The sequence below is a fragment of the Capra hircus genome, chromosome 6, assembly GCF_001704415.2.
Source record: "Capra hircus breed San Clemente chromosome 6, ASM170441v1, whole genome shotgun sequence".
Lineage (NCBI taxonomy): Eukaryota > Metazoa > Chordata > Mammalia > Artiodactyla > Bovidae > Capra > Capra hircus.
The window spans coordinates 103,293,577-103,306,926 of NC_030813.1; the positions used below are offsets into that span (position 1 = coordinate 103,293,577).

The window sequence follows — 13,350 nt, forward strand, 5'->3', positions numbered from 1 at the left end:
TCCGGCTCCCAGACCAACCCACCACGGCCACTGTGCTGCCAGTTCTGGGGTCCTGAGTGGGTCACATTCCTCTCTGACCCTCAGTTTCCTCGACTGCAAATGGGGGTACTGTGAGGACTATATGAGGTCACAGACCGGAAGGGCCAGACTCCCAGGTATCCAAAGTGTCCAGCTCCAGCTCCCTCAAGCCTGCAGAAGTCGGTACCTGAAGCGTGCCTGGAGACTGCTGTCACTGGAAGAGTCAGAGGAGGCCCCAGAGATCAGACCTTCATTCTCCAAAGGACCCTGGAGATTTCTATCTGGGCACGACTCCCTTGGAGGGGCCGAGCCCTTATTTTAAAACATCCCCTTGGCTGCGAACCAAAAGCGTGTCAAGCCACAGGGATCTCTGCTTGGAAACCAATGCGGTGCTCGGTGCTGTTCCCGAACGCCAGGCTTCCGGGAACCAAACAAAGAGGCAACTTTTGTGAAATCCATCATCTGGGTAGACGGGCAGGCAGGCCCCGTGGGCGGGCGGCCAGCTGCAGGGGGGCGGGGAAAGTCAGCCGTGAATTCTGCAGACAGAACCCAGCTGTGCAGGTCCCCGGCCGATCGGAGACAAACCACGCGGAGTCACGTCTGACCTCACCATCTCCTGTGGCTCCCACTGCCCCGGAATCAAGTGCTACCTTCCTGGAGTGGCAGAGGGCAGCGGGCCTTCAGAGAGCTGACTTACATCAGGGATCCTCTGTCACTACTAACAACGCAACAAGCATGTCTGGAATGTGCCCTTCTTAGCAATTCCCATCGATTTCTCCTGGGGGTGCGGGTCGGGGTGGCTGGCCTGGGAGGAGCATCCTGCTGTTACCCGGCTGTGGTGGATGGTGAGATAACCTGTCCTTCCACGCTCACCCCCTTTCACAGACAGCAACCTTGGCTCCAGAAAGGTGAGATCCCTTCCCAAGGCCTCGCAGCTCAGAGTCTTGGAGCTAGAATTCAAAACCACAGAGCCTCTCATTCAGAAAGACCTCATTTCTGAAAAAGAGGCCTCTCAAAATCTGCCCACCTGCCTCTGCGATCCAGCCCCACCGTGCCTTCCCTTCCCCCACCACTCACTTCCAAACCTACAGTTCTGTGACCCCCACGCCTTAGCTCTCGAAGCGCCCCCCAGACCTGGAAGTGTCCTCTCCGCCAGGACCAATCCGACATGTCGCTCCGACACGTCGTTCAAATCAAGGGCCCAACTCGCCCCCTTCTGGGAGTTTCCCAGCTGCCTCTGCCCCGAGTCCTGTCTCCATCACCTGCTCTCAGGTAACCACACAGCACCCAGGGCATGTCTCCTGGAAAGCCCTCTCTCTGCCAGGTGGACAAGAAGAACTCACACCTGTCTGTCTCCCCATCTACAAGGAAGGACGGGTCAGGAGGGACAGCACCATCCTTCACCATCAGGACACAATTTTTCCACCAATAGCCAACACAGGGAGTGCATGTCAGTTCTACCTTTCATTAGCTACTTAGGGCTTCCCTGGTGGCTTAGTGTTAAAGAACCCACCTGCCAATGCGGGAGACGCAAGAGACACCCGTTCAATCCCTGGTTTGGGAAGATCCCCTGGAACAGAAGATGAAAACCCACTCCAGTATTCTTGCCTGGAAAATCCGATAGAAAAGAGGAGCTTATCGGGCTACAGTGCATGGGGTTAAAGAGAGGCGGACAACTGAGCGACTGAGCACATAACCTCACAAGGCCTCAGTTTCCCCATCTGTGCAGAAGGAATAATGCCTCCAATGAAGGGGTGCTCTGGGGCACAAGGGTGTGAAGAAAGAGAAAGCAGTCTGCAAACTACCAACCATTTAAAAAAGCGCCATTTCTCCCAAGTGCAAAACAAAGGCACATTCGGTTGAGAGCCACCTTATAATAGAAATTTCAGGAGAACAGGTAGCTTCTGGCTGGCCTCTTGGGCCAAGCATCGTGCATGTCACATTATAATCACAATGAAACTTTTAAAGTGAAATCTCTAGTTAGTGAAAATGGACGAACGGAGGAGGATTAATTTTCAAATTTCCTGAGAGTCGGCCAAACCTTTTATGGATCAAACGCCTTATTACTTAAAAACAAACAAAATGACCCATTGCCATGGATAGGTCACAGAGAAGACCACAGATGCTCTCCTGGTGGAGGGACCCACAGTGGTGTCTGGTCTTCCTTCTCTGACAGTCTTCTTTCCGGCATCTCATTCACTCAGAATACCTGCCTCCGTGCTTTGCAAGGTACATCTGAGGTAGTCTGGCCTGGGGGGAGGAGCCCTGGCTGGAGAAGAGCCGGCCCCATCTTACTCTGTGACCAGAGAAAGCAGGTCCCTCCCTCCGGCCCTACCGGCATCCTGAATCCCAACCACGGAATGAGAGCATCAGCATCGCCTCCAGGGCTCCTCCAATGCCTACGAGGCGGGGTGGTCAACCCCGACTGCCACCCCAGGGTCAGGGCAGTGGCTTGGAACCTGTCATTGTGTCAGATCCAGAGTGGCCGGCATTGTTTCCACATGAGCACCCAGGCATAATTTTACCCCAGCAAAACACAAAAACGCCAGCAACCACAGAGCTCAGTTGAGGGTCTGCCACCCCTGGAAGGGGGCTGCTGGGACCACACAACTACCGACCAGGGGAGAAGGGCAGCATGTGGACTTCAGCGCACGCTCTCTGCTGCTGCTGCTAAGTCACTTCAGTCATGTCTGGCTCTGTGCGACCCCACAGACGGCAGCCCACCAGGCTCCTCTGTCCATGGGATTTTCCAGGCAAGAGTAGGGGGAGTGGGTTGCCACTGCCCTCTCCCAAGCTCTCTAACCCTTGCTTATAAGGGCCACGCCCACTCGGCTTTCGACCCCCAGGGGACCACCCCACCTCTGAAACATGCCCTCAGGGGAAGACTCAAAGACGTTCACGAGCTCTGAAGCTAGCTGCTAGGGAATAACCTGGGATGCCCACTGTTTCACACCCACCCCACAATCACACCCAACTGTGGACCTCCACGTCTCTGCTCTTACAGAACACCTCTCAGGTGTGTCCATCATATATTCCAGCGCCATCCAGAGAGGGCAGATGTGAAACTCACAGCCCCTCTAGATGCTGCTACACTATACAGCCGTTAGCCACGACTTGTGTAAGACTATTTAAAGGTAAGGACATGTTTGTATAACTCTGTTGAGCAGGATTTAAAGCAGCATGAGATACTGCCCTGAGTCTATTTAGATGAAAACAAAATGCATCTGTAGAAAAAGATGGAATAAAATGCACCCCCTCCAACAGATAGCAATAGTGTTTACGTCTGGGTGAAGAGGCTAGGTGTGTGCTCAGTCCTCAGTCATGTCCAGCTCTTTGTGATCCCATGGACTGCAGCTTGCCCTGCTCCTTTGTCCATGGGATATCCCAGGCAAGAATACTGGAGTGGGTTGTCATTTCTTCCTCCTGGGAATCTTCCCAACCCAGGGATCGAACCTGTCTCCTGCGTCTCCTGCATTGGCAGGCAGATTCTTTATACCACTGAGCCACTGAGGTAGTTTTATTTTATTCTTTTTTCTAAATATGTCCCCCTAATTTTCTATAATGAATGTGAAGGTTTCTGGAATTACAACAAAATGTTAATTCTGAAACCCATCTGTGACTGAGCCCAAAGCTAGAGGGTTCCGGGGTTCTCAGGGTCTGGGATGTCTGCTCTGGCTTGGACAGCCCAGCCGCCTGGCACAAGGCTGGTCAAGACAAGGGCACAAAGCCCTTGGAGATTCCCAGGTATCTATTTTTGTCCCAGAGTCTTAAGGGCCAAACCAAGGAACATTCCAGCTCTACCAATGTGCCAAGTTCACAGGACTAAGGGGGAATCAGGCTGGGGATGCCCCCACCTGGCCAGGGTGGGTCAGTGGGCATGGACTGTGGGCTGATTCTGTGCCTGGCCTGTGCTGGGCCTCCCCACCCCACTGAGGATCCCACAGGGCCGGCCTTCGCAAACTCAGTCCAGATGGGAAGGATGACACCTAAACAAACCACCACCAGGATGGCCTACTTGGCGGGGGGTGGGGGGGGACAGCAGGCACAGAAGGGGTCCAACCTCAGCCGTGGGAAAGGAGCAGGGCGGGGATTCTCCACGAGAGGCCTGGACCAAGCCTTCAGGACAAGCCAGGCAAGGGTGAAGGAGGGGGAAGAACAGAGGTGTTTGGGCATTTCAGTGGGGGACTGCCCAGGAGAAAAGGCAGTGGACAGAGAAGGAGATGGCAACGTGGTGGGGAAGGTGCAAGTGGCACAGAACTGAGACTGGGCAGAGGACACAGGGAGGAGAACAGAGGCTGAGTGGACAGCCAGGAAGCTGGGGCAGGCCCTAAACAAGTGCCAGGCTTGGTGCTGGGGCTGAGCCCTGGGCAGAAGGAAAATTGAGGGCTGAGCTGCAGGGCAGCGGCAGTTTGAGACCCATCCAGGCTGCGTGGGGACAGGCCAGGGAGACCGAGGAGGGAGCCGGGCAGCCTGCCAGGGAAAGTGAGGAGGCCTGGCCTGGGGCAGGCATCTGAGGACAACTTCTGGGCCAGGAGAGACAAGAGCATCCCCAACTGAACGAGAGGGTGTGGAAGCAGAATGTGGTCTGACTGATGGGGCAGGGCCATGGTGGTGGTGCCACTTTGTGGGGAGGGGATCTGAGGGAGGGGACAGAGTCATTTGAAGCATGGAGCAACCTCTCTACCAGAACCCTCTCATCACCAGCATCGTGGACCAGGGTTTGGTCTCTGTCCAGGCATTTTGGGGACTGAACTAGGATCCCCTCTGTGACCAGCCCCCAAAGGCCTATCCAGCCTTGGCCTGGGAGGGGCAGGGGTGGCCTGAGTGGGGAGCCCTCCAGATTCCTTCTGTCCTGGGAAAGAAGATGAGATGTGGTCTCCGGGCAACCTTTCCCGTGTCTAGTCAAGGCCCAGCTGCTAGGGGGAGCAAGAATATAAAGGAACCTTCCTCCAAATCCCCATCAGATGCCAAGGGGGCACCGGTGAGAATCACAGCCCCTTGGAGACGGGCAGCAGGGAAGAGTGACCTCTGGGCTTCTCAACGCGGCTTCCTCACTGGGGCTGTAGTGAGGGAGACAGCCAGCACACCAGGTATCCCGGGCACTGCTTCCTGAGTGATGGATCCCGGAAGAAGGGAAAGCCCTTTACAAATGGACCCTGTGCCAGGGGTCACTATCCAAGGTGAGGAGAGGCAGGCATTTGTTCTCAGCGACTGCCCAGGAGGGGCACTGATTTCCACCAGGCTCTGCCCCATCCACTGTGGGGTCTTGGGCAGGTCATCAAACCTTAATGAGCCTTGGTTTCCTCATTTGTCAAATGGGCCCATAATCCCATACCCCTAAGACTACTGGGAGAGTCAAATACTGTGTGTTAGTTCCTCGGAATTTCTTAACATCAACTACAACCACTGGTGTGAGAGGTCCCAGATCCATCACACTCAGAAGAGATGGGTCAGATTTTCCAGAAAGTTTCCATCTGTCAAAGCAGAAACTGATGTTCCCCCGAGGGCTGGGATCACCTGAACCCTCAACACACACACACCATCAGCAGCCCTCATGGCGGGGTCGGGGGTGACAAGCGCCTTCCAGCGGCCCCAGGGGCACTGAGGGGAGCTCAGGGTCTCATCGAGCAGGCCGAGAGCCGCGGGGGAAGGGCCATCGTGACGGGGCAACTCGAGATCCACGCTGTGGGACGCAGGGGGCAGGGGCGCCCCCTTCCACCCACCGGGTCCCCAGCGCCAAGAGCTGCCTTCCTCTGAGGCCGGTTTTCCCGCTGGCGGGGGCGGGGGCGGGGAGGGGGACGGGGCGCGGGGAGGGTTCGAAGCCAGGCTCGTGGGCGTGACGGTGCTCAGAGCGCGCGGTGCCCCCACGATGCCCGGGGAGCCCAGGCTTGGGGTTGAGGGGGCGCGCATCCCCGGGAGGAAGCCGCAATCCAGGCCCGGGCAGGGGGAGCCCTGAGTGTCGCGGAGAGGACGGGCCCTGGCCCTCCAACTTCTGGGGAACTTGCAGGGAACACTGGTACCAGCCGCCCACCGCTCAGATGGGGAAACTGAGGCCGAGGCGGGCGGCCAGTCCAGGTGCTCTCGGTTCACTTTCCAGGTCCCGCTGCAACCGCCCCTCGCCCCGAAGTACTCACCGGCCCGTGAGTGGGCCTCACGCGGCGCTGCGACGCCCTTGGGCCTCCGAGCTCGCCACAAAGTTGATCGGCAGCAGCTGGAAGGACCAGGGCCGAAGGAAAGCAGCCGGGACCAAGCGGACTGTGCCGGTTTCAGTGGAAGCCCGTGAGCGCAAGCAGCAGCGCGGGGAGGGGAGGGGCCGCAGGCCGTCCTCCACTCCCGACGCGGCCCGGAGGACGCGGCGCCGACTCTGCCCGCTGAGCGGCCGGTCTGCCTGCCAATCACTCTGCACCTTCGCCAATCACAGAGCGCCTCGGCGGCTACAGCCTACGGGCCTACGGCGCGGCCAAGCTCGAGGTCGCGGGTCCGGCCCGCCCACTGCGAAAGTTTCCGAGCTAACTCGGGCGGTGCGGCCCAGACCGAACCCTTGCACGCCACGCCACACCCACAGGGCGTCCGGGTTGCTATGCCCGGCTGCAAGCCCACGGGCGAGGCTCCAGACGACCTTTCACCCACTACTCTGGCCCCAGGCTCCCCAACTTCAGATTTATTATCATTGCTTTTACAATATTAACTGACACGTTGAGGGCCTACTATGCACCAGACGCCTTAATTTTCGGCCCCATCAAAGATGGAGAGGGCTGCTCTAATGGAGGAGCATGAATTGGAAATCCCATTAAATGTGACTCATTTAACCAAGGACTGCTTTAAAAGCACAAGATCAAAAGCAATATAGCATGCGTTCACAGAGTAATTGTAAAATTCGTTTAAAAATATCTATTACCAGCCCAAGAAGGGGTGTAAGGATGAGGCAGTCTGGAAACCCTCTTCTTTCGGTCCTGCTCTGGAGTCTGAGCCTGAAGAAGGAAATGATAACCCACTTCAGTATTCTTGCCAGGAAAATTCCATGGACAAAGGAGCCTGGTGAGTTACAGTCTATGGGACTGTAAAGAGATGGACTGAACTGAGCGACTGACACTACCCCTGGGGTCTGAGAGGGGTGGTTTGGAGATGAGGGCAAAGGTCTATTCTTAAGCCAGGCCTTGGGGCTGAGAGGCCCGGGTTGGCAGCAGGGGCACCCCTTGGGCTGTGTCTGCTCTATGTCTGATCCTCACAGCCAACCTGAGATGCCTGTCCTGGGTTATCATTGCAGACTGCGGCTCAGAATGACCGCTGGAAACATGTTACCAACAGGTTGGGAGCAAAGATTCCAGATGGTTCCGGAGATGAGGTCTATCTACTGAACGCACTACCTCAGGGAATTTTTAAAGCCTCGTGATTCACATCAGTTTCCTCCGTTTATTCCCAGGTGCCCCACCTCTATCCCATCGCCATCTTCTCGTGCGACCCTGTGAGGCCCACAGAAGAACGAAGGAACCAGCATCCAGCAGCACTTGCTTTGCTCCAGGCTCAGTTTGGGGGCTTTCACATGGTTTTCATTTTACCGCCAATAACCCTGTGAGGCAGGTAGCATTGGCTTCATCTTTCTTGATGAGAAGATTGAGGCTCTAGGCATAGATGGTTTATTTGTCCAGAGTCACACAGAATTCTTACCCCCATACAATATACTAATTACAGAAAACTTGGAGGATTACACAAAATAGGAAAAAGAAAAAAAAAAACCACACAGGCTATTACTGTTCACATTGTGTAATGGTTTATGCATATTTAAGGAAGGGTTTCCAGAAATCACTGTGATTACACTGCACGTGTTGGTGCATGTGTGTGTACCTTAGGGCAGGGGTTCCCAGCCCCCAGGCCGTGGACCAATACCAGTCAACGGCCTGTTAGGAATCAGGTTCCACAACAGGAGGTGAGTGGTGGGCGACCAAGCAAAGCTTCATCTGCCACCTATCATTGCTCCCCATCATTCATGTTACTGCCTGAACTATCCCCCCAACCACCCATCCATGGAAAAATTGTCTTCTAAGAAACTGGTCCCTGGTTCCAAAAAGGCTGGGGGCCAAGGGACTAGGGCAAAACCCTAGAAGCAGAATCACTAGATTCTGAGAGGATTCTTCACATCTATAGATACATTTTTCTAAAACAGGCTTCTCAAAGTTACTTCCAGTGTATCTCCAAGGGGCACACACTAGCTTGGGCAATTACTTTATGTTTTGCTCTTGCCTAATATGGTAAGTGGAAAATGGTCTCTTTGCAATTGCAATCAGCATTTCCATGGTAACTCAGAGGCTGGACATTATATATTTCTTAATTTTGAGAAGCATTCACTCTCTCGTTTATATATTGGGAGCTTAGAGGCTCTTTGAAAATGAATCAGATGAATTTCTTTTATTTCTAACCCAAAGATGGGTATCTTTGAAGGAGGAAAAGGCAAGCCACTTTGGAATTCTTGCCGGGAATATGCCATGGGCAGAGGAGCCTGGCGGGCTGCTCCCTGTGGGGTTGTAAAGAGTCGGAAACAGCTGAGCACGCACACACACATGCCTTCATCCTTACTGCCCACCCTCTCCTTCAGCTCAGAGGGCTGGTGGCTGACCCGAATGGCTCCTGCAGCCCACCCTTGAGAACCAGCAGCCCTCCTTGCACCTGCAAACCTGGGAGCAGAGACGCCTCCTCCAGCATCTCGACAGGACTTTTCCAGTTCATTTGTCACTGTCTACAAGAACATAAGAGGCTTGTCATCCACTCCCACTGGCTGGCCACTGCCTAGGAGACCACCATCAAGTAGAGGACAAAACCTTTGAAAGGACCCAATAAATCGAGGGAAGAAGACAGAGTAAACAGTTCCTCCTGGGAAAGGAAGAGAGAAAATGAATTACAGTCAGAGCACAGAAACATTTAACATACACCATGGGCTTCCTTGGTGGCTCAGATGGTAAAGGATATGCCTGTAATGCGGGAGACCTGAGTTCAATCCCTGGTTTGGGAAGATTCCCTGGAGAAAGGCATGGCAACCCACTCCAGCATTCTGGCATGGGGATCCCCATGGACAGAAGAGTCTGGCAGGCTACAGTCTATGGGGTCACAAAGAGTTGGACACGACTGAGCAACTAAGCACAGCACAGTGCATGGAATGAAAAAGCTTTAAAAGTCATAGGTAAATTCAGAAAGAAAACAGTCAAGGTGGGAAAAAGTGAAAACCTGGGAGATAATGTGGAGGAAAAATACATGAAAATCATCAGGGAGAAAATGGGAGGCTTGCAGGCAGTTCACCCCACTCCAGTACTCTTGCCTGGAAAATCCCATGGATGGTGGAGCCTAGTAGGCTACAGTCCATGGGGTCGCTAAGAGTCAGACACGACTGAGCGACTTCACTTTCTCTTTTCACCTTCATGCATTGGAGAAGGAAATGGCAGCCCACTCCAGTGTTCTTGCCTGGAGAATCCCAGGGACGGGGGAGCCTGGTGGGCTGCCGTCTATGGGGTCGCACAGAGTCAGACACAACTGAAGCGACTTAGCAGCAGCAGGCAGTTCTAAGAGGTACAGCATTTAAAGAACAGGCACTCCAAAAGGAGCTTGAGGGGAAGCAGAAATGAAAGAAATGCTAGTAGAAAATGTCTTGGGGGCTGAAGCTATGCCATAAAGTCTCCAACTCCAAGGATAAGGAGAAAGTCTTGCAGAGTTCCAGAAAGAGCCAGTCACATCCAAGAGAAGGAGAATCAGAGCAGAGTCATATTCCTCGGTGACTCTGGGACAATATCTACGGATTCTGAATGTTGGGCACTGAGACTTTCCCCTCCTGTGCTAAAATTCATGTGTCAGGGCAAAAGAAGGGAAATATCTGACATGGCCAGATGCAGAGAAGGTCCCTTTTACCCACAGCAGTTTGTTTCTCATCAACACAGTTCAGTCAGAGTTGATATCCCAAGATAGAACTCAGAAAATGGTGGTGAGCAGTGACCCTTGCAGAATTGATGGTTTAATCTAAATATGCCTGGGATTCTGTACCATAATTGCTAAGTAGGGATTCTTGAAACATAAGCCACATCCTGTAAGGGAAATCTGTGTAGCCTGGAAGTAAAAACATAGAATTGATCTTAGCAAAACCCAGGAGAAGAGGGAGCAAGGGATGGAGTGGAAAAGTTCAAGGAGCTAAGTAGAATTTCTGACTTAAAGGGTGGACGTTGGGAGGATTGGGAGAGTATGCATAAAGAGACAAAAAGAAAGGGGAAAAAAGAAACAGCAGTAACAATAAAACATAATAAAAGATGAAAAATTAAAACCATGGACATCAACTTTCATAAGAAATATGAATGGGCTGCATTTCCTATTTAAAGTCCATTAGACTGGGGAGATGGATACAAAGCCAGGTTAAGTGCTATTTCCAAGAACTGCACCCGAAATGCTGACAAACAGAGGTCCAAAGTGGACTATATTTGAAAACTGAAATTTAAAATGTAACAAGAGTGACAAATTAATGTTGCATAAAGAATTCAAGGCATAAAGCATTCACAGGAACAAAGAGGGCTATTATGTAATGGAGCAAGATACAATCTGCAGAGATTCAATGGTTATAAATCTTAATTCACCAGGAAATATAGCAGCTGTGATGGTTACATTTTTGCATCAATTTGACAGGGCCGAGATTTGGTCAGACATCAGTCTAGGTGTTGTTGGGAAGATAGTTTTTAGATGAGAGTAACATTTTATATCAGTAGACTCTGAGGAAAGAAGACGACCCTCTGTAATGTGGGTGGGTCTCACCCAATCAGTTGAAGATATTAAGAGGTAATGACTGAGGTCCCCTGAGGAAAAGCGAACTCTGGCAGCAGATGGCCTTCAGATTTGAGTTGCAACATCAACCTTTCACTGGGTCTCCAGTCTTCCCTACTTATTTTGGACCTGTCAGCCCCCACAATCACATAAGCCAATTCCTTGAAATCTCTGTCTCTCTGTCTTTGTCTCTGTCTCTCTCTCTGTCTCTCTCTCTCTCTCCATATATATATATATATATATAGCTGCTTTCGAATTGTGGTGCTGGAGAAGACTCTTGCAAGTCCCTTGGACAGTAAGGAGATCAAACCAGTCAATCCTAAAGGAAATCAACCCTGAATACTCATTGGAAGGATCGATGCTGAAGTGAAGCTCAAATGCTTTGACCACCTGATGCAAACAGCCAATTCACTGGAAATGAACTTAGTGCTGGGAAAGATTGAAGGCAAAAGGAGAAGAGGGTGGCAGAAGATGAGATGGTTGGAGAGCGTCACCAATTCGATGGAAATACATTTGAGCAAATTCCAGGAGATAGTAAGGGACAGGGAGGCCTGGTGTGCTGCAGTCCATGGATCACAAAGAGTCAGACTAAGTGACTGACTTAGTCACTTAGTGACTAAACAACATACATATATTAGACACAGATGCAGATGTTGATACAGATATAAGTACAGATATCTCCCATTGGTTCTGTTTTTCTAGTGAACCTTGACTGATGCAACACCCAAACTCATAGGACACTAACTTAGACCTAGTAAGAGAACCTACTGAAACACAGCTCTTGTCCTAATTCAGTGCCATCTCTCTAGGAGGCCTGTCTTTACTTCCCCACAAAGTCAAAATAACCCTGTGCTTTGTTGTTGAGTATTGAATGAATGAATGGCTTCATAAGGAGCTCTTTCTTGCATTCAGGTCAGTGTCCAGACTCTTTAATGGAACATCTAAAAAAGCCTCCCACAGACTTCCCTGGTGATCCAGTGGTTAAGAGTCCATGCTTCCGCTGCATGGGGCGTGGGTTTGATCCCTGGTTAGGGAACTAAGATCCCACATGCCACACGGTGCGGCCAAAAAAAAAAATTGCCTCCCACACTTCATTCTTACTTTCCCACTGCAGTTCTCTAATGCCTCACTGTTTTCAGATTCTGAATTCATGTGCTTGCCCACTTCCTTCCTATTTAAGATATTAAGATACTGTTGGTTGTTCAATCATGTCTGACTTTGTGACCCCCTGCACTGTAGCCTGCCAGGCTCCTCTGTCCATGGAATTTTCCAGGCAAGAATACTAGAGTGGGTTGCCACTCCCTGCTCCAGGGGATCTTACCGACCCAGGGAGCAAACTCAGGTCTCCTGCAGGCAGGCGGATTCTTTACTGATGAGCCACCAGGGAAGACCAGTTTAGTTTACTCCACAAACATTCAGTGATGTCCTACCAGCTCCAGGCCTTGGGCTACATGCCAAGCATACCAGGAAAAATGAGGAAGGCCATTGGTGAGCTATCATCTGAAAGGCAACAGAGTTTGGGCCTTTTTCAGATCATTATTAGGCCATGAATGGTTCCCTAGATATCAGGCCCTACCTCCTGGAATCTGTGAATGTTACCTTATCTGGAAAAAAGATGTCTTTGCAGATGTGACTAAATGACACATAATGTCTTTACATGAAATGGGGTGATTATCCTGGATTGTCCAGGTGGGCACCAAAGACTTGCAGATACCCTTGAAGGAGAGAGGCAAAGAGAGGTTACACACACACACACACACACGCACGCATGCACGCACACATGCACGCACACACACACACACACACACAGAAAGTGATATGGAGATGGAGCAGTCAGATTGGAGTGATTCAGCTAGAAGCCAAGGAATGCCAGCAGCCACTGATGCTGGAAGAAGCAAGAAATGGATTTTCCTTGATTTCGGTGCAACAACACTGATTTCAGGCCTTTGGCTCCAGAACTGTTGTTTAAAGCCACTGAGTTTGTGGCAGTTTTTCACAGCAGCCTCAGGAAACTATGGTAACCCTGATGTTATGTTGTCTCTATGGTCTTGCTGTCACCTGCTGTTCACCGGGGTCTTGCAGATGAGCTGGAGTGAGGCATGGAAATTCCAACTTTTGCAAGCACAACCTTGGGATAAACATAACCAGAGCACTGAACCAACCCCTTGGCATTCAAATCCGTACTCATCAAAATCAAGGAATCAAGGGACCAGGAAGATAAAGAAGCCGTATTGAGGGCTGGGTAGTGCCTTTGAATGATCAGGCTGAGTTCCACAGACCCAGTGACCTAGGTACTAAGTGTGTAGCCCCCTAAGCTAGTGAGATCAGAACAACATTGGGGCATGTCAGCCACACACTGGGTGTCTAGGACTGTGAGACCCTAGGACCACTCATGTATCCACATTTCTTTTAATTAATTAATTTACTTTAATTGGAGGATAATTCCTTTACTAATAATTGTGGTGGTTTTTGCCATACATTGACATGAATCAGCCGCGGGCACACGTGTTCCCCCATCCTGAACCCAGTTCCCACCTTCCT

General features: G+C 51.6%; 1 protein-coding gene across 1 annotated transcript in view; it reads right to left on the minus strand.

The window, feature by feature from the left end:
- Window positions 1-6,329, minus strand: part of WFS1 (wolframin ER transmembrane glycoprotein) — a 31,617-nt gene extending 25,288 nt beyond the window's left edge. The window contains exon 1 of the mRNA XM_018049710.1: window positions 6,153-6,329. The gene's annotated coding sequence lies outside the window, so the exon portion shown is untranslated. The remainder of the gene's footprint in view (window positions 1-6,152) is intronic.